Here is a 25,368-nt window from a genome sequence, read left to right as displayed (position 1 = left end):
TGGAAGGAGGACGAATCTCCCAGATCCCTCAGGTCCCTCCCCAAGGAAGGCCTCGGTCATGCTTAGGCATAGTGTGGTCCTGTTTTCATCCTGTGGGCATGCTCCTGACTTGCTGGGGGAGGTAGCCTGCCTGTGTATCTGTTGCTCAGCGCATACACACTTCACCCGGAAGCTGCGTTTTCTTTTGATCTGTCAAAGCAGGGTCACTGTTTTGCAGATGGAAGGGCTTTCCAACACAGATAGTATATATTTGCCATCTCCTTCCAACCCTGAGTTCAGAGTCTACCTGAAACAGGGCTCCCAGGATTGGATAACTGAAGAAGGTGATGGATCAAAGCGACATCAGCCTGTTTTATGTGGCTATAACAAAATACCAGGGGCTAGGAAACTTACAGAGTAAAAATGTTTATCTCTGTCACAACTTGGGTGGTTGGAGGATTCATATGGCCTAGTGCTGGCATCCTCACAGGGGCTCCGTGTTGCGTCGTAATGTGGCAGAGAAAAGGAACGGGGACATGTTTTGTGTTGAATGGACCAAAGTCACAGGGATGCCCCACCTGACGCGAAATTTTGTAGAACTGGCGTTGACCCCCCTCGTAGGTGGATCTTCCATGGCCCACGTGCTACCTACTCTGCCCTGACTCCTGACGGTTCTGTCGTCTTCCGGCCACACTGGGGACTGAGCGTCTAGCACATCTGAGTCATGGTGAAGCCACAGTCTGCGTTTGAAAACAGGGACAATGAGAAATCTTTTAACCAGATGACGAGTGGCCTTTAAGTCCCCCGTCCATGGTTTATGTCCTTTCCCTATGGCCCAGTTTGCTGTTGAAGAGAAGAGACCAGTGTGGGTTACCCGCTCTTTTGAGGGGAGGACCAGACTTTGGATGGACCGGAGAGAAGATGTGTGGAGCACAAGCCTTCCTCTGGGCCCTGCAGGCCTCTGGGTAGCAGCTGTGACAGGTTGTGAGCGTTCAGGCCCCTGCCCTGTCTTGTTAGTCAGAGGAGACAGTGAAGGTGGAAGGCTGTGAGTCATGTGGTATCTGACGTCATCCCCAGAGTTCTCTGCCCAGCCTTAGTTTCTTCTGTTTCCTTTCTTCCCCCACCCAACGAACACCTCTTCTTCCCAGTCAACTTCTTGCTGAGGGCTGTCTGAGTAACCGGTTCTCCACAGGACAGACTTGAGTCATCCGCATGGGATGGGTAGCCATGAGAAAGGGCGTGTTGAGACAGGCTGTGGGAAACTTGGCTGCCGGAAGTTTCGGAGAGAGCAAGACTCAGTTCCGAGTATGTCCCTCGGTGCTGGGCAGTGCCTTGGTAGGGGACAGAAGGGGACACGCAGGAAGAAGAGAGAGTGAGACCCGCTTTGTAGTGAAGAGTGGCCTGAATCTCCAGAAGGTTCTGGGAGACACGGTTTTAACTTGTAAACTAGCCCTCTGGGCTGAGAGCACAGCTCAGTGGTGGAGCGCTTGCTGCTTGCAAGCCTGTGCAAGGATCTGACCTCCAGCCCCTCAGAACAGAATCAAAGAAGCCTGCCTGTATGGCATGGACTGTCCCTCCCCCTCAGCTGGCATCCTGACGCTGACCAGACGGAGGGACGTGATGGACATTTAAGAGAGGCTGAGGGTCCCCGGCTATTGGATACTCTTGCTACTGTGAACCCCACACATAAAAGGCTAAGTGCCATTTCCCTCTGAATTCTTGAGGAAATTGCTCTCATATACAGCACCAACCTTTGGCTGGGTGACAGAGATGGAGTGTCGTTTGCATGCCATTACCAGGCTGTGAAGTCTGGTCTGAGCTGCCTTTTTGGAGTTTCCAATCTTTTGGGATCCTTGGAGGGTCGGCCTGCAGGTCAGGTTTGTTTAGTCTGGTCCACGGTGGTGTAAAGTGGCCTTGGCTGCAGAACCTACCTAAATAATACTCTATCTGTGTGATTCTCCAACCATGCCTTGGAGTTGTGTATGTGTTTCATTTTCTATGAGGCAAGGCCGAATTGGATTTCATTGTTAATAGATGGTAAATTGTTTCTAAAAACAACCTCATCCTTGCTTTGAAAGTCAGGCAGAGTTCAGAGGGCCCTGGCTTTAAGGGCGATTGTCATCTCCCTGGGAAAAATCCCACCACACTTCTGTGTCTTACATGCATATTACATGCTTTTGCATTTCTGTTGGGAGACTCATTTGAACACTGGCTATTTTAAAAACTTGTAACTGAAGGTTAACACACAGGGAAAGTAGCCCCCCCCATTGGACATGCGTGGTGAGTTTAATAAACACATAATAGCGCAGCAACAAGAAACAGCCCCTCCTCGTCCTCCATTAGAGGGCAGACAACTTGAAATTTCTTGTGTTTATAGTTTATTCGAGTGTTTTATGTGTTGGAGCCTATCCCTTTTTGTCCACCATCTGACTCACCCCATACAGTTGGAGAGGGAGAAATTTGTCTGATCTTTGGATAATAAACAGTGCGTGTAAAGTCCCGAGTGTGACCCTTGTCGTGTCCAGTGCCAGCTCTGCAGTCACTAGGCTCACTTTAACATGGGGCTCATTTGTATACGCCTTCTGCTAAAAGCTCAAACCACATTCTTTTACATATTTCTTGCAATAAAACCCTCACGGGCGGGAGAACTGGCTCAGCAGTTAAAACACCATCAACTCTTCCAAAGGGACCCTTTGGATTCCTAGCAACCATGTGGTGGCTCACGATTGTCTGTAACTCTAGTTCCAGGGAATCTGATGCCTTCTTCTGGCCTCTGTGGACATCAGGCAGAAGAGTGATGCACAGATCATGATGTACATGCCCGTGAAACACCCATATGCATAAATGAAATAGTTAAAAAAAATCTGCTTTTAGAACGTAAGCCTGCGTGACGTGAGTCTGTCTAGCTCATACTCTAGTTTGTGACCAGTGTGGAGGCTACTTTATGAATGTGTGTGCCTGTGTACGGGCACACCCATGCCTGGGTGTGCATGCAGAAGCCAGAGGACAGCTTCTCAGAGTCATTTCTCTCCGTCTACCGTGTGGTTCCCAGGGATCACACTCGGGTCACCAGGCTCGGTTGCGAGCACCTTTACCAGATGACTCATTTCACTGACCCCTTACTGCAAAATTTCGGCTCAGAGGTGTTCAGGAGTAAATGGGTCCTCCTTCCTGGCCCTCCTCTATTTCAAAAGGAATCTGCCCTAAGCCCTATATCCACAGGCTTTTCCCTCCTTTCAGAAACAGTTCAATTTCTTTCTTCACAAGCCCTTCATCTCCCAGAACAGCTTTCATTACAGCAACATAAATAAAAAGTGACATAAAATTATATAGCCTTGTGTAAAGTAGTTTAAGGAAAATGTCTTTTATGGCAGCTTTTATGATTTCACCAATTAGTTATTAGACTTTCTCCATTTTGAATTTGCTATCTTCCAAGTGCATTCTCAACGTTCCCCCATCTCTCCTCTGGGTAATGATGCTGGGGCTGATGGGTTCCAGTTTAGGCTGGCTTTCTTGTTTCATGGGGGCACTCCATTACAGCCTGTTGCTAGATATGGGCAAAGCAAGACCTGGGGCGGGGGAGGGGAACTGGCACCAAGTTATTTTTGAGTGAGGAGTTGTGCTCTTGTGTTAGCTCTGTCTGTCCTAGGCGGCCACTGAAGATAGAGTCAGATAGACCACAGGGTTGCATGGCAGTGACTGGACCATAAGCTGATAACTCCTGAGTTTTTAATGACTTTCCAAACATTCCCGGGAAGCGTGAATAGCAGAGATTTACTCCTGCCAAAATTTAATCATGTAGAAAAAGTAAAATTTAGATCAGTGTATAGATTATTTTTAATGTGATTGCTGGACAGAGAAGGACAGGGAAGCCAGAAGTGGACTACTTAGCACAGGCGAGTCTAGACCGTTGCAATTTGATTCATTTAGGGGAATTGTGTTGGGTTTGAGGCTTTGGCTTGGGCGAGGCTGTTCTTTCTGGGAGTGCATGATGTCATTGTGTCAAGCGTGTCACAGCCAAGGCATTCTGCTATTTATGTTGGCCTCAGATCTGGCTCAGAGTCCATGGCAGCCTCAATTTATTGCTACTTTAACTTTGTTTAGTCATGGAGAGGTTTTATTTATGTTGGTAAATTTCAAACAGTGGCCGACAGTGACCACACAATGGAAGGGCCTGCGAGCTTCAGCATCGATAAATCACCTTGTTGCCAAGTTTCTTTAATTAAGGAAAGACTCCGTCTGTTGATCTCTGTGGTTGCTGGAAGGAAAGTGGGGTGTGGAGTGCTTTGATTAATCCATCTATCAGCCCAGCCTTGGAAAGTGAGTCTCCTGTTTCTGATTGTAGCTGGGAAAAGACCTAAATAAAAATTTATCTTGTCAAAACCTATGGGCTAACCGAAAGCAAATAAAAAAGTTTTATGACATCCACATAAAGTTAAATAAATAGCGGGAGTGCAGCCCATCCTACGGACAGTTCTCAGCAAAGCCTGCGGCTGTTCATGGGGGTGTCCAGCAACCTGAAGAAATCACCTTTAATGGCCCACTTGTTATTGTCATCATCGAATACTCTCCTTGCCTAATGCACCAGGCTTTAATCCCTGATTAAAACCAAGGACTGGGGCTTGGGACTGGATGCTGCTTGAGCTACTCAGGATAGAAGGCACAGCAAATGTGGCTTCAAAAACCAAAAACCAGATTCTTCAGGAATTTTATAAACGTATAGCATGTATTTAGACAATAGTCAACCCTCAACTCATTCAAGTGTGCTTCTAAAGGGAAATGTGGGCTTTGCAAACTTTTTTATTGATCTCTGCCAGGGGGCCAACCTTCCTGTGGTTGTCACAGGAGGGGTGCAGTAGAAAAGTTTTGCGTCTGACAGGACCGGGAACTTCATGTCTGTTCAGACTCACCCTCCAGGCGTTATCTTTCTCCTGCTGTAATGGTCTAGAAGAACATATTGGGGCAGAAGGCTTTTCCATCAAGCGTAGGCTTCTTTTTGGGCATGAATTCACAGTGGAGTACATTGTATTTGTAGTTAAAAATGTCTTTGAGTCAAATGAAAGACGGCCGTTGGTGCCGAAGAAGGCAGATGCTGTTACAGGAGTGCTCCTCGGACAAGCAGTGCTCCTAGGGTGAGATGGGCCTAGGATGAGATGCTTTCCTTTTTAGGTTATGGAGAAGCTGCTTTCCTGGTCCAGGCTTCAGGAGCCATTCCCAGCAAAGGTCTATCTCTTGGCACTGGATGCATTTGGCAACCAATCCCTGTGTGTAACAGAATTGTACAGTTAAGTATGGGCTCGGGGGAGTCAGATACTTCCAGGGCTATCTCTTTGGGACATGTGTTGATAGAATAAAGCTGCGTGTGAATGTTAGCTGGTGGGTTGTGGCGTTTTTGGTTCCTGCATCCTGCTTTTATAGGTAAAGTATGGTTTTCATGACTCAGGCCGGTAGTCATGGTGTTTGTGTGTGAGTGGGAGTCTAGTTAGGAGAGCTGTTGGGGAGAGCATTTGGGGGTGGGGTGGGGAGAGGCACACTCACTTAATTACCTGAGTCATGGTCACTGAGCTGGAAGGCTTTGAGTTTCCTCAGATGCCAACGTACCCTGGATCTACAGAGCAAGTTCTGGCCAGCCTTCCTTTAGGCTGGGGCACAAACGTTTGCTCAAATGTGTAACAATTTCAATGGAGGTTTTATAATTTGAACCACGGAATTTGGTATTAGATGGATTAAAAATTTTCCTATGTCTTAATGAACTTTTTCTCCCCTTTATTTGTTCCAAGATGTCATTCAATGTACACTCTGGAGCCACTTTAGTGTACGTAGGGAAGCCCTGTACATTAGGAAGCACTCCAGTTTAGTCCAGCATTGAGGTCACAGATTAACATCAGGGCACTTCTCAGGGTCTAGCGGGTACAGACATCAAGGATATCCCATCTTGTTCTGAGGAGGATTCTCAACTTTTTAAAGATTTATTTTATCAAAAAAGTGTGTGTGTGTACGTGTATGTGTGTGTGTGTGTGAGAGAGAGAGAGAGAGAGAGAGAGAGAGAGGAAGGGAGGCAAGATGGAGGGAGGGACTTGGAAGAGAGGAGGGAGGGGAAACTGCTGTAAGGATGTAATATATGAGAGAAAAATAAAAATGCGTGTGTGAGAGTGTGTGTGCACGTGTGTATGTGTGCATGCGTGCACATGCATGCGTAAGTGTGTGTGTGTGCACATGTGTATGTGTGCATGCGTGCACATGCATGGTTGTGTGCATGCATGAGTGTGTGTGTGTGTGTATACAGGTGTTTGAGGGGGCCAGAAGAAGGCATTGGGTTCCCTGGAGCTAGATTATGGGTGATAGGCTGTGAGCCACCCTACATGGGTACTGGGAACTGAACTCATGTCACCTCAGTGTGCCCTAAACCACTGAACCGTCTCTCCAGCCCCCATGAGGAATTCTGATTTCCTCAGAAGATGCAGGGTTTGATGCAGTGCAAGGACTTGCCCCTCCAGGGTGCCACGGTGAATACTGTCCCCCTTTCTTCCCTCCTGACTGTCAGCGATGCCATCCTTTCTTCTTTCCCTGGGGGAGGTAGAAAGTTCTGTCACATTGCTAGTCACTCCACGATCTTTTGTTTGCAAAAATGTTCTTAGCTCAATATTACCACCATGGTTCTTATCCCAGGATGCCCTTCAAAATCTCCTGGGCAGCTTTAAAAATATTGATGCCCAGGTTGCCCCTAGACCAATGAAATAAGAATCTTTGGGGACAATACCTAGACATCAGTAATTTTAAAAGCTCCCCGGGTGATCCTAATGGGCAGCCAGGGTTGAGAGTATAGATATGAAATATGCAGTTCTGGATAAATAATGAAAACTTCAGGTTCAATTTCAAATTACAGCTTCTCTTTTCTTTCTGTAGCCTGCAGCGCTGAGCTGGAGTGGAGGGCAGGGGACAACCGTGCTTCCTGCTCACTGTCCTGTGGTTGGAGGTAGGGTGGGGGAGGGAGGGCAGGAACAGCATGGAGAGTCTAAGTTGACTGGCACTGATGCCACCTTGGAGGGTAGCCTTTTTTGCCTATGGCAGACTTAGGAACATTATTTTGTGACTGACAAATAGTAATTGTGTGTGTTTTGGATGTGTAACGTGCCGTTTTGGTTTATGTATACGTCACAGAAAGATTCAATCAATTTACTTGACTATCCGCCATGTCACCAACCCGTTTCTTATTTCGAGAACACTGGAAATCTGTCCTTGCATCAATTTCAAAACACACATTATTATTAAGTTGCGTCTTCTAGTGCAACGGATCACAGAAATGCATTACTCCTCTAGTCCAGCCACCTTTCCACTCGGGGTTCCTCTAAGACAGACTCAATGCAGTTGAGAGAATACAGTGTATGCTCTCTGTGCCTGGCTTATTTTGCTCAATGTTATGTTATCTAGGACCATCAGTGCTTTGAGGATGACAGGACTTCGTGTATGACACGGTAGAGGCCATACGGGCGTGCATTACCGTGCGCGCGCATCCCATCCTACTTAACTATTCGCCTCTTGAGGGACGTTTGGTGGCTTCCGTCTTGGCTGTTGTGGGTCATGCTTTGATGACTAGGAGAGAGCAGACATCTCTTCAGCACACGGATCCTGTTCCTTTGAATTTGTACCCAGCAGACGGCGACTCTTTCCCAAAGTGGCTGTAATAATTCACTTTGGCAGATGTTTGAAGCCAGCTCATTTTAGGGTGGGACCTAGCATTTGTGGGTTCACCAGAGATGCCTCCCTTGCCCGGGACTTTCCTCTCTGCAGCTGCCTCTGGGTTCTAACATGGTGACTTGCCCTGAGAAGCTTGGTAGGTGTCCCGGTGGCTCTCCAGGTAGCTTTCTCAGTGAAAGCCCTTTAAGGTGGTGCCAGGCTGGTCTTCAGAACTGAAGTTCACAGTTTCCCCTGAGGCTTGCCATACGGCATTGTGCACCAGGCTTTGGTGCTCTACAGATTTTAGGGGGTGTTGTGGGAAAACCTGTCTTTTTTTTTCATCAAATGACTATGGCACATGGGCGTGTTTCCAGCCCACTCCTCAGCCAGCCTTCCCTGTGTATGTGCCGTGTCACCCCATTCTCCAGATACCAAAACAGGTACCTGAAAGCCACCTTGCCTCTTAAAACTAGCTAACTGGGAGTCAGTGAGGAGCAGCCAATGCTCACCCTGCTTCAGGGATAGCAGATGGGGATCACTTCAGCTGGGTGGCCTCGCTGTCCTGCTTTGGATTGCTAAGCACCTTCTGTGCAGGAGGACAATTGTCGCGCTGAGATCTCTTATCTGAGTAGTGCTTTCTTGATTTGTGACCTGATCCTGTCCTCTGCGCTGTCTCACCCATGCGGGCCATCTCTGCCATCAGAACTGGAATCCATATTTTACCCTTAGAACTGTGCACACCTCATTACGCCACCAGTCTCTTGTACTCTATAGATTTTAGGGGACACCGAGCAGGTTCTGGTTGATCTTGAAGATCCCCCACCAGATTTGTGGCGAGGGAACTACTACCTAAGCATCAGCTGTTCCCTAACATTTGCCCCGTTTTTCAACAGTAATGGAGTGAGTTTTAGCCATAAATGTGGATAATTTCCCAGAGCAAAGACTAGTCTTACCTCCCTTGCAGCTAGGCTGTGTAACTAAATTCATGAGTCAGTGGCCTGTTGAGTGTGGATGACGTTCTAGGAAACCGTCTCTGAAGGATGAAAGCACAGTCTTCTCATTACCCTTTTTGGTTGGATGGATGCAGTAGGCTTGGATTGGAAGAGCCATCTTGGTCCCAGAGTTGGAAGCAACACGCTGAGGAGGTCCAGCGGTGAGTTGCTGGCAGCTGGGGCCTCTGAAGAGTCATACGCAGAGTGGCACTGAAAGACTCGCACGAGAGAGAAATAAACGTTCATCTTTTAAACTCCGTTGTGTACCGTAGCCTTTCTGACACTCATGACTAAGTTTCATGCTTACCCTCGCAGAGCTTCGTGCTGAGCTGCATGTGAAGCAGGAACGTCAGGGGGTTATAGGCTGCAAGAACACAGGTGCCACACACTAGAAAGATGGCGACCCTTGCTAGGTAGCAAGAATGTGACCAGATTACATCTTGGAAGACAGAACAGATGTCTGTGGAAATGCTCTTTGTTTTTTTTTTTTTTTTAAGTCAGCATGCTGGTGGTGTTAGCTACTTCCTGTTGCAAGTAGCAAAATCCCACCAGAGAGCTGACTTTAGCCAAGAGTCAACAGGTCTGTGAGTAGTTGTGGAAGGCAGTGTTAAGGGACAGGCCCTCCTGCAGCATAAACTCTCATTTGTCAGTGTCTAGCCAGAGAGCTGAGGTCTTTGCAATGTTGACGAAAGCTGTGCCTGTACTTACAATGGAAGCCGTTCTAAGAAGTGACTGACAAATGGCAGCCTAGCATCTTCCTATCTGGGTTTTCTGCCCTGGAGCTGGGGAACTGGTTCAGGACCCCCAGAACCCACATAACAGGAAGACAGGACAGTTCTCACAAGTTGTCCTTTAAACTCCACAGGTGTACTCTGGCACCCACATCCACAAAGCTAACACATCTGGAGCGCAGACCCGAGAGAAGGAGAAAGCTGGGCCTTTGGTGGTGCTGGATTAGAAACCATGGTTTCTAGACACCCTTGTCTTACATACTTCCTGCTTGGGCCATTCAGCTTGCTGTCTGTTGCCTGCCTGGCACGCCAGAGCTACGCACCATGTTCACAAACAGCGCCCGGCAGGACCTGCCCATCCTGAGCCCACCTGGTCAGAGCACTTCCTGCTGTTGAGTTCTCTGCAATCCTGACACTAACCTCCTGGGAGATGGTTTAGCCTTGACCATGCACTGCTTCATGGTAAGTAGGAGTCAGTCCCTCCAGGAGTTTAAAAGATGAATGTTTATTTCTCTCTCTCAACCCGTAAGTCCTCAGTTCAGCAGAGACTGAGATATACCTTTGAATACGACTTCCCAGAAGGCTTGTAGCTCATGGAGTGAAGAATGCGTAGCCTGTGGGTGCAGCTGTGGCACAGACCCATCTCCAGAGCGTCTTAGCAGGCCGGCACCCCCATCATCTCCAGAGCGTCTTAGCAGGCCGGCACCCCGTCTTGCTCTCCTGACTCACTCAGCTTGACTGGCTCTTGTCATCATGCTTTCGGAGGAGTAGAAAGACTTCCTGGCATCAGTCCCCGGACGGCTGCAAAGCGTGGTTCAAGGATTAACTGGGAAACTGTTAGAAATGCAGACTCTCAGGCCTGCCTCACCACCCGCCGAATTCTAAGCTGTGTTTGACTGTCTAGGCAAACTGTAAGACAAGGAAAGCTTAACAAGCCATTTTGGCTTATAACAAGTCATGCTTGCCTTTTGAGTTGTCTGTTGTGGTTTGGAAAATTATTTAAAAATGTGTTCCTTAAAGGCTCACCTCTCAGACTGTAAGCAAAGTGCAGTGACGCATTTTGACGAAAGTGTCACAACGAAACCCCTTACTTTTGTATACTAACTAAAATAAGTCTTAACAGAAAGTCCCTGGCCCCACAGTGCTGGCATCAGCAGGTATCTCGGAACGATAAAGAAATGGGGTCCATGGGAAGGTCCTAAGGTCGACTAAGCCCATCCCTCGGGAGGAGCCATGCCACGGGGTCTCTCTCTGGCTCCTGTTTTGTAATGTGTTGCTGTGATGTCATTAGGCTCTCCCTAGAGGCCACACCAGAGAGGCTACTAGAGGCTGTGCACTAAGTAGGTATCTTTATGAGGTTAGCTTGCCCCAAGCATTTCATTATAGTAACGGGTACCTCAGTAGTTACACCCTCGTTTCCTATTCCAGGTCTGAACTCTCTCTGTGATGACTGACAATGGGAACACTAGCTATTCAGTGGCTTGTGGTACGGGAAACTCCACCCCCACAGTGATGTGGCCCCACCCCCACAGTGATGTGGCCCCACCCCCACAGCGATGTGGCCCCACCCCCACAGCGATGTGGCCCCACCCCCACAGTGATGTGGCCCCACCCCCACAGCGATGTGGCTCCACCCCCACAGTGATGTGGCTCCACCCCCACAGTGATGCGGTCCCACCCCCACAGCGATGTGGCCCCACCCCCACAGCGATGCGGTCCCAAGCGCTGAAGAAGACAGTCCCCAGCATCTACCAGACTGGCCATTTAAAGGAAAAGCCCTAACTGGGCAGCACTGACACCTTACCCAGGGAGAACCTGGTCCTGCTCCCACTCCTTTTATCAGTCCATCTTCTTTTATTAGGAAAGTAATATTAAAATATTAGCATTTAAGACAAAAATGAATTTTATATAGGTTGACATTACCTCTCATCCTTGTCTACATACATATTCAATTTTTACATATTTGATTCAATATTTTATGATTCATTTTTATATCCTGCACTTTCATCGACTGTGACGTTGAGATGCACTTTCGTCCTCCCAGCCCCTCCCCTTTCTCCCGTGTCTTCCTGTCCTTTGTCTCTGGAGGCAGCTAACATTAGAGACTTAATTTCCATGGTGCGACCCTTTCTCTGTTCTCCCATAAACAACCATGAAATGTATAAATAAACAACATTCCATGTTGGGGTCAGGTTTTCTTTTCTGTCTTGACACGAATCAGGTTGTATGAAGCATTTATTTAGCTTGTTGCCTTTCCCCCTTTTGCTATCACGGAGCTCTCTCCGGGAGAGCAGGCATGGAGATGTCCTACAGTAGACACTCATTTCTCTGTGGTACCCATGCTCCCTGGTTGTCCCACTTCATCCCTGTGACGGGTCCTCAGGCCACTTCAGGTCTTTCCAGCTGTTTCCTGACCCACAGAATCTTATGCAATGTTAGTTTTATGCTTATGAGGGATGCTAGCAGGTCAAAGGATATATAGACTATAGCAATAGCAAGGTAGATGCTGTACAAATAGCTCCACACGCAAATAATGCTTCAGATAAACAAGACGAAGCAGTCCAAGTGACCGTCAAGTTCTCAGGGGTCCCTGCTCCACAGAGTCATTTAGGCGTTCAGGCTGCCTGGTGTCCGCTCCCATTAACAGGTGATTCTGGTATCATACCTGAATGAAGGCATCTGGGAACTATAGTTTAGGTGTGTCTGAATAAGGAGAACCAGTGTTTGCGAGTGATCCAGTTTTGCTACAAAAGCATTGATGAGGGTTTATGCACATGTTAGCAGGCTGCTTCTTTTGTTTTATTTACAATTTTTTTTTATTTTTCATTTTACATACCAACCCCAGCTCCCTCTCCCTCCCCCTCTCCTGCCTCTCCCTCATCCCCCCTTCCCACTTCTCAGAGGGGGCGGGGCCTTCCCTGGGGAGTCACAAAGTCTGGCACAACCACGCTGAGGCAGGACAAACCCCTCCCTATATCAAGGCTGAGCAAGGTATCCCAGCATGGGGAATGGGCTCCAAAAAGCCAGTTCATTCACCCGGCATAGATCTCGGTGGCAGGCTACTTCTGAAATGATGGCAGCAACTGGCGTTGCCTCCAGTAGAGCAGGGAAGCACCAGTGATGAAAGATGCCAGATGCATCAGTCCTTTCATTAATAAATAATGGCATTACTTCCATTTTAATTGTTCTGAATAGCAGTGCTTAAGTGTTTCCCCCTTAAGTTTAATAGTCATCTGGTTAATTCATTTCTTTTCTCTTTGCTTTACTTAATTTGTCTTTCTGGCTTTTTCCTCTGGATGAATTCATTTTTATTATCCTATTTATCTCCCCCTTCAGTTTAACTTTACTGTGTGTTTTACTTCTCTTTTTTGAGGTCAGTCTAGAATTTGAATGTTTATTTTATGCTATGAATGTTTTGCCGGAGTGTTACCTGTGTGCCGCATGTAGTAAGTGCTTTTGGGGGACAGGAGAGGGGATCTGATCCCCTGAACCTGGAGTTACCGGTAGATATGAGCCACTGGGAAGTAAACCCAGGTCCTCTGCAAGAGCAGCCACATTCTTTTTTTGTATTATTGTTATTTTTAATTCACCTATTTATTTTACATCCTGGCCACAGCTTCCTCCCCATCATCCCTTCCTATTCCCTGTCCCCCATTCTCCCCTCACCCTTCAAATCCCTTTCTCTTCTGTCTCCATCTAGGAAAGGTCAGGTCTCCTATGAGGATCTATACAACTTGGCATATTAAGTTGTAGTAAGACTGAGGGCCTCCCCATGTATTAAGACTCAGCAAGGTGACTCATTATGATGAGTAGGGCCCCAAAAGCCCAGTCAGAGTCAACCCCTGCTCCTGCTGTTAGGAGTCCCACAAGAGGACCAAGCTACACAACTGTTACACACATGAAGAGGGCCTAGGTCAGTCCCAGGCATGCTCCCTGGTTGTCTGTTCAGTCTCTGTGAGCCCCTGTGAGCCCAGGAGAGTTGATTGTGTGAGCCTTGCCATGGTGTCCTTGAGCCCTGTGGCTCCTACACTCCTTTCTCCTCCTGCTCCACAGGATCCTGAATGTCCCCCGATGTTTGGCTGGGGGTTTCTGCATTTGCCTCCATCAGTTGCGGGCCATACTCTTAATCATGGAGCTGTCTCTCCAGCCCCAGAGATTACCCTAGAATCGAAAAAACTCCAAGATGAAATAAGCGTGTAATGACTTTGCAATAATTCAGGATGAGGGAGTGGGTCTACATAAAACAAAATAAGTAAGTAGCGTTATACCTGGAGTATCTGGTTAAGGAGAACCAGCCTAAATTTATGATTATTTTGTGAGCTCGAAGTGTTTCCCTATCCCAAAGAAAAGTAGTCCCTCAGAAACACCGCAGAGAGAATCTCCGACAACTCATTGTGTGATTCCGAACCCTGTCCATTCCACTTTGCATAATGGCCCCCAAATGAGGCCTCTAGCATAAGGGGACTTCCACATTAGAAGAACATGGCGCATACTGTGGGGTGGCCTTTGAGCCTGCCGTCTCTGAGACTTAGTGCTTACAAGGACATTAGGACGTTCTGTTTTCTTTCTTTGTGCCTAAACCTTCAGGATCTTTGAAATGAGTTTTACCACAAGACCACCCTCTTGCTTTCTAGTCTTGGTCCTGAGTATTCCACCAAAGAATGAGAGGGCAAGATGGGGTCTCACAGGAACCCCCCTCCCAATAAAGATAATATTAACTGGATTAACACTAGATAAGGGACTTTAAGTCCACACAGTATTTCATGGAATTCTCTTAATGACCCTATGGGAAGGTATAATCATTATGCTGTGTTCTCAGAACAAGAGAATGGATGCTTGGAAAGTTGGCATATTTCCACAAGGTCACACAACACAAGTAATAACTAAGGCACAGGCCTAGACCAGGCTTGATCCCTGTGTCCATTGACTCTGAAATGTGAACTCCATTGTGAATGTCCTATGCTACTTGAATTTATACAGATTGAGTTAACTTCAGGTCCTTTAACTTCAGGAAGGAAGTCAGGACAGGAACTCATATACACACACACATACATACAGGGTTGGGGATATGATCAGTTGGCAGACTGCTTGCAGGAAGCTCACTTCCGTTTCTAGCGCTCAGTCAACTGGGTGTGGTGGCCACAAACACACTTCCAGGACTCAGGAGGTAGAGGCAAGAGAGCATCAAGATTGTCCTCAGCTATAAGTCAAGTTTGAGGCCAGCCCACACCACACACAGGAAAGAATGTCTCTACCACATCCAGCATGGCTTCCAGGGACTCGGGCTTGATGGTGGGGAGCGAGGGGAATGAGGAAACCGCAGACATGGACAGATACACAGACAGAAATCTGGGATCAGGTGGTCTGAATTCTCTTCTGGAGAAACTGTAGTGCCCTGGAAGCCCGGCGTGCTTGTTATGTACAGTTGAACAGAGAGGTAGAGTTTAGCATACAGCTGAACAGGAAGGCAGGGTTTATGTATGGTATACAGCTGGATCCAGGAGACAGGCTTGGCTAACCTCAGCAGCAATACTCTTTGTGGGGGGGTCATCTTCAGGCCAGAAATATTTGGGGGTGGGAGAGATAGCTATGGTGGATGTTTTCTGCACACACTGTCAACATTTACACTCTGTCCCCTGAGGAAGGCTGTACCATCCCTTTGAGTATGAGGCTACGAGGTCCTTGACATGACCTTGCCTATATCAACAGCATACATTTCTTCAGCGCTTCAGTCGCCCAAGGCATTCTCTGCCCTTCCATGTCTCAAAAACCCAAAGATCAAACTCTAAACAGTGACAGCACCCCAAATTAACAAACACACAAACAAAAACAAACAAACACTGAGTTTCAAAGACAAATTTCGCCTTGTTAAGAAAGGCTGTGATGCTGGGCCAAGCAAAGAGACTGCGGCGGTGGAGATGGCCGTCTGCAGAGGCCTGGGGAGTCGTCCCCTGATTACCTAACGACTGCATGTGACACATCTTTATTTTTTTTCCTTGGCCATGGAAGAAAGGGAAGAGACGGGATTTCTTGAGTCACAATGTTTGACTGCCAAGGCGATGACCTTGTTTTCCACGAATGTGGTTCCACTGCTGTTGGCAGAACATCAGCAGATGCTCACCTCCTGAACACACCACTCCTCTGGCACTGGGTGGAGCCCAGATGTTTCTCAAAGGGAAACAGACCAGGGCTCCAGTGTCTGATGAATTATAGTTTCATTTCCCATCAGGTTGGGTCTACATAAGTCCTGGCAAAGATATAAGCCCACCATGACGAAGGTGAAGGAAAACTTGGAAAGTAGGATCCAAGAATTGTTGAAATATAACCTATCCTAGAAGCTCCTAGAGGCCTAAATTGGAGAGCTTCGAGTTCGATCGTCATTTCAAGGGACTCAATAGACAAGAGAAGCCTCTGGATGTGACATGTCTATAGACTGTGGCTTTGGTTCTTCCACTGTGATGACAGTGAGTGGGAAGAGCCCAACTTGATGCCACTGGGAGAGGAGACAGGATAGACTTAGAAGGAATCACCTGCTCCAAAGATCAAGATAACGTGGAATCTTTGTGGCACAGCATTCCAGGTATGTGGACTGTCTTTGGATTTTCTGGTTGGAGTCAAACACCAGGGATGAGGAGAAGTATAGTATAATGGATTGTGCATTATTTAAAATTGGGGAGGGGGAGAAATGAGAGGATAGGGAAAACTAGGAGGTGGTGTCTTAGTTAGGGTTACTATTGCTGTGATAAAAACACCATAACCAAAGCAATTTGTGGAGCAAAGGCTTTATTTGGCTTACACTTCAATAGCACTATTTATTAGGAAGGAACTCAGGGCAGGAACCTGGAGGCAGGAGCTGATGCAGAGGTACTGACTTCCCATGGCTTCCTCAGTCTGCTTTGTTATAGAACCCAGGACCACCAGCCCAGGGATGGCACCACCTGCAATGGGCTGGGCCCTCCCCCATCAATCACTAATTAAGAAAATGTCCTACAGGCTTGTCTATTTCCTATTTTATGGAAGCATTTTCTAAATCAAGGCCTCCTCCTTTCTGGTGATTCTAGCTTGTGTTAAACTGACATAAAAGCAGTACAGGTGGGGAGGGAGGTTAAGATTTACAAGGAAGGGCTCATGTGAGCACATATGGCAGCACAATTAAAAATGTAACTGGAGGGAAAACAGAATACCTTTGATATGAAAGGAATGGGGGGAGATGTGGGGGTTAAATATTAAGCAGGGATAAGGGAGGGAGGATAGGGAGGATCAAAAGTGAATTAACTAAAACTAAGGATTTATGAAAAGTCCTATGGACACACCCTTGTTAGTAGACTGTTTTCAAAATATAATAATAAATAGAGGAGTTCCAACAGAGGTGCCCTACATAGGTAGGTAATGCTGCTCCAGAAGACATGGGTTATTAAATTGATATCACAGTGCAAGGCATGGGATAATAGAATGTATCCATCTCCACTCCCTTCACCACTCAGGAAAATCTAAGTAGAGGAGGCAGGAAAAAAATGTAAGAGCCAGAAGGTGGGGAGGAGATCTTTGAAATGCTGTTCTCTGCACGTGACATGGCTTTGCTCTCATGAACTCACAGCAGCTGTGGTTACCTGCCCAAGATCTGCACGAGATCAAGCCAGACAGAATTCCAGAGTAGTGTAACAGGCCCCAGACCTTAGTAGGGTTGACTCCGTGATGGAAGTGCCATTCAGTCTGTAAAACTCAGCACGCAGACAGCGCCATCCGCCAAAATGAAAACAAAGACGGAGTCCATCAAAGTCATCAGCTCTGGGATAATCAGTGAATGTATTAATCTTTCCGTTTGGGTTCTGCAGTCCCACTTCTGGCTAACTGTTCTTGCTAACTGAAGTGTGCCAACCCAGAGCATGGTGTTTTGTGCTTAAACACTCACCCTGAGCAAAGCTTGGTGTTATGCCAGGATCCTGAACACCCAGTGTAGTCACTGGCCAGCTAGTAAAGACTTTCTATTGGCTTAAACCCGTGTCCTAAGCAGTCTTCTCTGATAGGTATCCCACAACATATACGTGGTTCTTCTTCCAGGATGCAGTCTCTGGTAGGTTACTCATGTTCTACTGGATGGTCCCATATCCATGCATATATGAGTGATACTAGTTGGACTTAATGGGTTTGAAAAATAAGGACAGGACATGAACATAGGAGCGAAACACATTACAAAGGGTCCAGGAAGATTTGGGAGGGGAGAATGGGGAGTGGATATGATCATATTTCATTGTATATATGTATACATGTGCTCTCAAAGAATAAATAAAAAGCAACACATTAAAAGAACAAAGCATGAGCAGCACACAGTGTGTTTAAGGGGTAAACGTTTAAGGTTGCTTCTGAGGAGTTTCCTGACTAATACCCATCAGCAATGGAATTGTACTACCTCATCGCATACCCGTGAAGGTCTCACATTAAAAAAAAATGACTAGCTGTTTATTAGCAAAGACTTTGTCACCAGTGGTTGGGACTAAAGGCTCAAAAGTGTTGTCAGTCCTGCTAGGCTCTGCTATTCAGCTGCTGACAAGGCATCTGTACACAGGAAGCCTGGTAACTGAGTCTCCCCAGCAAGCCAGCTTAGGAGGACAGTGAGATCCGTCCTCAGACACAGAGGGGACAGGCCAGGTGGGTGGGATTCGATGTTCCTGGAGACTCTGTTAAGGTTGTGTCTTATTGGTACGTGGAATCAAAACAAGCTCTTCTGAGGGAGGTTTAGGGTGGAGAGGTAGTTGCCAGAGGCTGCTGAGAAGAAGGGGAGGATGGAGAACAGTCACTCAAGGTTGCAGAGCTGTGTGGAGAACAGTCCCTCAAGGTTGCAGAGCTGTGTGGAGAACAGTCACTCAAGGTTGCAGAGCTGTGTGGAGAACAGTCCCTCAAGGTTGCAGAGCTGTGTGGAGAACAGTCACTCAAGGTTGCAGAGCTGTGTGGAGAACAGTCACTCAAGGTTGCAGAGCTGTGTTTAGATGGGAGCAGGAGTGTTGCTTCACAGCAGGGCTGCCACAGAGAGTATCATACTGTACATTTTCAAAAGCAAGAAGGTCCAGGCTCAGTGGGACCCACAGGATGATGAAGAGATCAAGGCCAGCCAAACCTGGTGAGATGTTTCAAGAAGCCACAGAAAAAAAGGAAAAAATGAAAAAAAGAAGAAAAGATTTAAGGTCCCCTGGGTCCCTTCCCCCAACACTACACCATCCCACCCTCTCCCTGTCCCCACTGATGGGCCCTTCCCCTAACCGCAGCGGACTTCTGCCACTCTGGAGCAGGCCACAGTAGCCAGAAACAGTATAAATCACACAAGTCAGAATTCGCACAAGCCACAGTAGCTTAAACAGACTCCAGCTACTCTGGCTCAAACCATAGCAGTCAGAAGAACAGAGACCCCTGCTGCACCAAAGGCCAAGCTAAGCCCAGAAAGTCCACTTCCAGTGTGGACAGAGACTCCTAATTAGAACAGAGGTCACACCAGCTGCCAGAAATCCAAGCCACAAAGACAAGAAAACCAAAGAGGAAACAGAAACCAAGGAACAAAAGACCTGTCCAACAAAAAAACCCCTCAGAAATCAGGGACTAGAGCTAATCACCACAACTAATCACCCAGATGTCTAAATGCTAGTGAAAAAATGCAATCCACAACAGCCAGGGCAATATGGCACCACCAGAGACCAGTTATCCTAAAATTGTTGGACTATCCTAAATATTCCAGCATAGTCTATGGACAAGAAAAGGACATTAAAACCAACTTTTTGAAGATATCAGAGGTTCAGAAAAGGAAACAAAACACTCTCTTAAGGAAATTCAGGAAAAGATATCCAAAACAATAGAGGAAATCAACAAATCCCTTAAAGAATGTTAAGATAAGTCTAGGGGGAAAAACCCTAAATAAACAGGTGAAGGGAACTATTAACAACATGAAAGTTGAAACAGATACAATAAAGAAAACACAAACTGAGGGAATTCAGGAAGTGGAAAATCTGGGTAAATGAGTAGGAACTACAGACTACAACAGAATACAAGAGATGGAAGACAGAATATCAGGCATTGAAGATATGATAGAGGAAATAGATTCATTGGTCAAACAAAGTGTTGAATCTAAAAAAAAAATCCTAACACAAAACGTCTAGGAGATCTGGGATACCATGAAAAGAGCAAACCTAAAGATAATAGGAATAGAAAAAGGAGAAAATCTCAGTACAAAACCCAGAAAATATATTTAGCAAAACCATAAAGGAAAATTTCCTAACCTAAAGAAGGAGGTGCCTACAAAAGTACCAGAATCTTACAGAACATCAAATAGATTGGATCAGAAAAGAAGGTCTCTGAGCCACATAATAATCAAAACACTAAATATACAGAACAAAGAAAGAATATTAAAAACTGCAGGGAAAAAGGCTAAGTCACATATAAAGTCAGACCTATTAGAATTACCCACAACTTCTCAACAGAGACTCTAAAAGTCAGAAGGGTCTGGACAGATGTGCTGCAGACTCTAAGAGACCACGGATACCAATTAAGACTAATATACTCAGCAAAACTTTCAATTACTGTAGATGAAAAAAACAAGACATTACATGACAAAGTCTAATTTAAACAATATCTATCCACAAATCCAACCCTACAGAAGGTACTAGAAGGAAAACTCCAACCCAATGAAGTTAATTACACCCACAAAACCCAGGCAATAGATAATTACACACAAGCAAAACCCAGAGGGAAACACATACACACACACACACACACACACACACACTCTCTCTCTCTCTCATTTACACAAACACACTCTACCACTACTACCACCACCGACATAACAGGAATTAACAATCTGTGGTCATTTATGTCTCTCAATATCGATAGACTCAATTCACCAATTAAGACACAGACTAACAGAATGGATACGAAAACAGGATCCTTCATTCTGTGGCATGCAAGAAATACATCTCAACATCAAAGATAGACATTACTTCAGAGTTAATGGTTAGAAAAAATTTTTCCAATCAAATGGACCTAGGAAGCAAGCTGGTATAGCCATCCTAATATCTAACAAATTAGATTTCAAACCAAAATGAATCAAAAGAGATGGAGAAGGACACTGCATACACAATAAAGGAAAAATCCACCATTATGACATCTCAATTTTGTATATATATTACCCAAATGCAAAGACACCTATATTTGTAAAAGAAATATTACTAAGGCTTAAGTCTGCATTGAACCCCACACATTAATAGTGGGAGACTTCAACACCCTACTCTCACCAATGGACAGGTGTCCAGACAGAGACTAAACAGATAAATAATGGTACTAATATGTTATGACTCAAATGAATCTAACAGACATCTACAGAACATTTCATCCAAACACAAAAGAATACACCCTTTTCTCAGCACCTCGTGGAACCTTTTTCCAAAACTGACCATCTACTAGCTGCAAAGCAATACAAGAAAATAGAAATAACGCCCTGTATCCTTTCAGACTACCATGGATTAAAACTGGATTTCAACAACAACAGAAACAATAAAAATCCTACAAACTAATAGAAACGCTCTACTGAATTACCGGTGTGACAAGGAAGAAATAAAGAAATTAAAGACTTCCTACAATTCAGTGGAAATGGATATAAAACACACCCAAACTTATGGAACACAAGAAAGGGGGCTGCCATCCTAGAGTCTCCATCCAGTAGCTGATGGAAGCAGAAGCAGACACCCACAGCTAAACACTGAACTGAACTCCTGGAACCCAGTTGCAGAGAGGGAGGAGTGATGAGCAAAGGGGTCAATACAGGGTTGGTGAAACCCACAGAAAATGCTGACCTGAACAAGGGCGGAGCTCATGGACCCCAAGACTGGTGGCTGGGAGGCCAGCATGGTACTGATCCAGACCCCTTGAATGTGGGTGTCAGTGAGGAGGCCTGGGCAATCTATGGGGCCTTGGGAATTAGATTGGTATTTATTCCTGACTTACAAATGGACTTTGACAGCCCATTCCACATGGAGGGATGTTCTCTCAGCCTAGGTCCTGCTTTGGATGATATGACAGATTTTGGGGATCCCCCTCCCTCACCCTCCCTGGGGAGTGGAGGGGAATGGTGTGGGAGCCTGGGGGACTGGTAGGGGGCAGGGAATGAGGGGAGGGAGAGGGAGCTGGGATTGGCATGTGAAGTAAGCTTGTTTCTAATTTAAATAAAAATACACGTTCTTATTTAAAAAAGTAGTGCTACAAGGAAAGTTCATAGAACTAACTGCCTGCATGAGAACCTAGAGAATTCTTACCAGTGAGTTAACAGCACTCTTGAAAGCTCTAGAACAAAAAGAAGCAGACATAGTCAAGAGGAGTAGATGTCAGGAAATAATCAAACTCAGGGCTGAACTTAAAAATAAAGAGACAAAGAATCAATGAAAGAGTTGGTTCTTTGAAAAAAAATCAACAATATAGACAAATCCTCATCCAAACTAACTAAAAGGTCGAAAGTGACTAACCAAATTAACAAAATCAGAAACAAATAAAAGGGGACATAACAACAGACACTGAGGAAATCCAGAGCATCATTAGGTTGTACTTCAAAAACTGGTACTTGACAAAATTGGAAAACCTGAAAGAGATGGGCAATTTTCATAATAGATCACTTACCAAAGTTAAATCAAGATCAGCAAAGCAATTTAAATAGACTTATAACCCCAAAGAAATACAAACAGCCATTAAAAGTCTCCCAACCAAAAACAAACAAACAAACAAATAAATGAATGAAGTCCAGGGCTTGGTGGTTTTAATGCAGAATTCTATCAGACTTTCAAAGAAGAGGTAATACTAATACTCTTTAAATTATTCCACAAAATGGAAACAGAAAGAACATTACCAATTTTTTTCTATGAGACCACAGTCACCCTGATAACCCAAACTACACAAAGATGCAACAAGGAAAGAGAATTTCAGACCAATTTTCCTCATGAACATTGAAGCAAAAATACTTGATAAAATATTCTCAAAGCTGAATCCAAGAATACATAAAAAGATCATCTACCATGGCTAATTAATTAGGCTTCATCCCAGAGATTCAGGGATGGTTCAACATATGAAAAATCTGTCCATGTAATCCACCATATAAACAAACTGAAAGAAAAAAATCACATGATCATCTCACTAGATGCTGAAAAAGCCTTTCACAAAATCTAGCATCTCTTCATGATAAAAGTTTTCAAAAGATTAGGGATACAAGGGAGATACCTAAACATAATAAAAGCAATATAAGCAAGCTCATAGCCAATATGGAATTTAATGCAGAGAAACTTAAAGTGATTCCACTAAAATCATGGACAAGACGAGGCTGTCCACTCTTTCCATATTTTATTCAACAGAGTACTCAAAGTTCTAGCTGAGGCAATAAGACAACAAAAGAAGATCAAAGGGATACAATTAGAAAGGTAGAAGTCATAGTATCGCTATTTTCAGATGATATGAGAGTATACATAAGTGACCCCAAAGATTCTACCAGGGAACTCCTACAGCTGATAAACACCTTCAGCAAAGTAGATGGATACAAAATTAACTTAAAAAATCAGTAGCCCTCCTATATACAAATGATAAATGGGCTAAAAAAGAAATTAGTGAAACAATATCCCTCACAATAGCCACAAATAATATAAAATATCTTGGAGTAATTCTAACCAAGCAAGTGAAAGATCTCTATGACAAGAACTTCAAGTCTTTGAAGAAAGAAATTGGAGAAGATCTCAGAAAGTGGAAAGATCTCCCATGCTCATGGATTGACAGGATCAACATAATAAAAATTGCCATCTTACCAAAAGCAATCTACAGATTCAATGAAATTCCCATTAAAATCTGAACACAATCCTTCAGAGACCTGGAAAAACAAAAAACTCAGGATAGCTAAAACAATCCTGTACAGTAAAAGAATTTCTGGAGGTATTATCAACCCTGTACTACTGAGCAATAGTAATAAAACTGCATGGTATTGGCATAAAAAGAGACAGGTTGATCAATGGATTAAAATCCAAGGTGCAGACATAACTCTGCATACTTATAGACACTTGATTTTTGACAAAGAAGCAAAAATATACAAGGGAAAACAGAATCATTTTCAACAAGTGGTGGTGGCCTAACTGGATGATGGCCTGCAGAAGAATGCAAAAAGATCAATATCTATCACCCTGCACAAAACTCAAGTCTAAGTGGATAAAATATCTCAACATAAAACCTGATATATTGAACCTAATAGAAGAGAATGTGGGGAATAATAACCTTGAACACATTGACACAGGAGACAACTTTCTGAACAGAACACTGATAGAGAAGGCACTAAGATCAACAATTAATAAATGGGATCCCATGAAATTAAAAAGCTTCTGTAAGGCAAAGGATACCATCAATGTGACAAAACAGCAGTTGACAGAATAGGAAATTATCTTCATCAACCCCAAATTTGACAGAGGGCTAATATCCAAATTACATAAAGAACTCAAGAAACTAGACACCAATAAACTAAATAATCCAATTTAAAAAATGGAGTACAACTCTAAACAGAATTCTCAGCAGAGCATTCAAATGGCCCAGTGTCCTAGCTGGTTTTGTGTGTCACCTTGACACAAGCTAGAGTCATCTAGAGACAACTGAGGAAGGAGCCTCAGTTGAGGAAATCCTTTTGTAAGACATTTTCTCATTTAGTGATTAATGGGGGAGGGCCTATCCATGGTGGGTGGTGCCACCCTTGGGCAGGTAGTCCTGGGTTCTATAAGACTTTCCTTCAGTGATGAATGTCAATGCTGACATGTAAGCCAAATAAACCCTTTCCTCCCCAACTTGCTTTTTGGCTATAGTGTTTCATTGCAGCAATAGAAACCCTAACAAAGACACAAGAAACACTTAAAGAAATCTTCAACATCCTTAGCCATCAGGGAAATGCAATACATGACACTGAGATGCCATCATACATTTGTCAGAATGGCCAAGATCAAAAACACAAGTGACAAGATCAAAAACACAAGTGACAGCTCATGCTTGAGAGGATGCGGAGTAAGGGGAACACTTTCTCCACTACTTGTGGAGGTGAAAACTTGTACAGCTACTTTGGAAATCAATGTGGCAGTTTCTCAGAAATAAGGAAAATTGATCTACCTTAAGACACAACTATACTACTCATGGGCATATACTCAAAAGATGCTCAATCATACCACATGGGCATCTGCTGAACTATGTTCACAGCTCCTTTATTTGTGATAGCCAGAACCTGGAAACAACCAAGATGTCCCTCCACTGAAGAATGGATAAAGAAAATGTGGTACATTTACATAATGGGGTTTTATTTACCTGAAAAAATAATGACACCAGGAAATTTTCAGGCAAATGGATGGAACTAGATAAGATCATCCTGAGTGAAGTAATCCAGACCCAGAAAGACAAACATGGTATATAATCATTATGAATGATAAAGCAAAGGTGGGCCATGCTACAACCCGTGGACCCAGAGAAGCTCAGTAATAAGGAGGGCTCAAGGTTGGGGCCATGCATGAAGCTCACCATGACAGGAAATAGAATGGGACATTGACAGTGGATGAGGAGGAGGACCTGGAAAGGGGGATGGGGATTGTAACAGGAGAGATCAGGTAGGGGGAGGATGGAGGGAGAGACAACTGGAATCAGGGGCATCTCTGGGATGAGCTAGAAACCTAGAGCAATGGAAACTCCCAGGAACCTATGAAGGTGATCCTAGATAAGACTCCTAGCAATAGGGGATATGGGGCCTGACCCAGCCATCTCTGTAACCAGGCAAGTCTTCCAGTGGAGGGTCTGGGACACCAATGCAGCCACAAACCCTGTCAATTTGTCCTGCTTGCAAGATATGCTGGTGGTAAAGGCAGCACAGAATTTGTGGGAGTGACGAACTGATTGATGGCTGGTGTAGTTGGAGACCCGTACCCTGAGAGGGAACTCCTCACTGGGGGCCAGGACCC

General features: G+C 45.1%; 1 long non-coding RNA gene across 1 annotated transcript in view; it reads left to right on the top strand.

Moving 5' to 3' along the window:
- The window catches only part of LOC121134686, a 76,092-nt gene extending 64,496 nt beyond the window's left edge, over nucleotides 1-11,596 (top strand). The window contains exon 2 of the long non-coding RNA XR_005871803.1: nucleotides 9,514-11,596. This is a non-coding gene — a long non-coding RNA (uncharacterized LOC121134686). The remainder of the gene's footprint in view (nucleotides 1-9,513) is intronic.
- Nucleotides 11,597-25,368: the final 13,772 nt, after the last annotated feature.

The sequence above is a fragment of the Mesocricetus auratus genome, unplaced genomic scaffold (genome assembly GCF_017639785.1).
Source record: "Mesocricetus auratus isolate SY011 unplaced genomic scaffold, BCM_Maur_2.0 Super-Scaffold_100029, whole genome shotgun sequence".
Lineage (NCBI taxonomy): Eukaryota > Metazoa > Chordata > Mammalia > Rodentia > Cricetidae > Mesocricetus > Mesocricetus auratus.
Note: the sequence above shows the minus strand (reverse complement) of the source record. Positions and strands in the feature narration are given on the sequence as shown.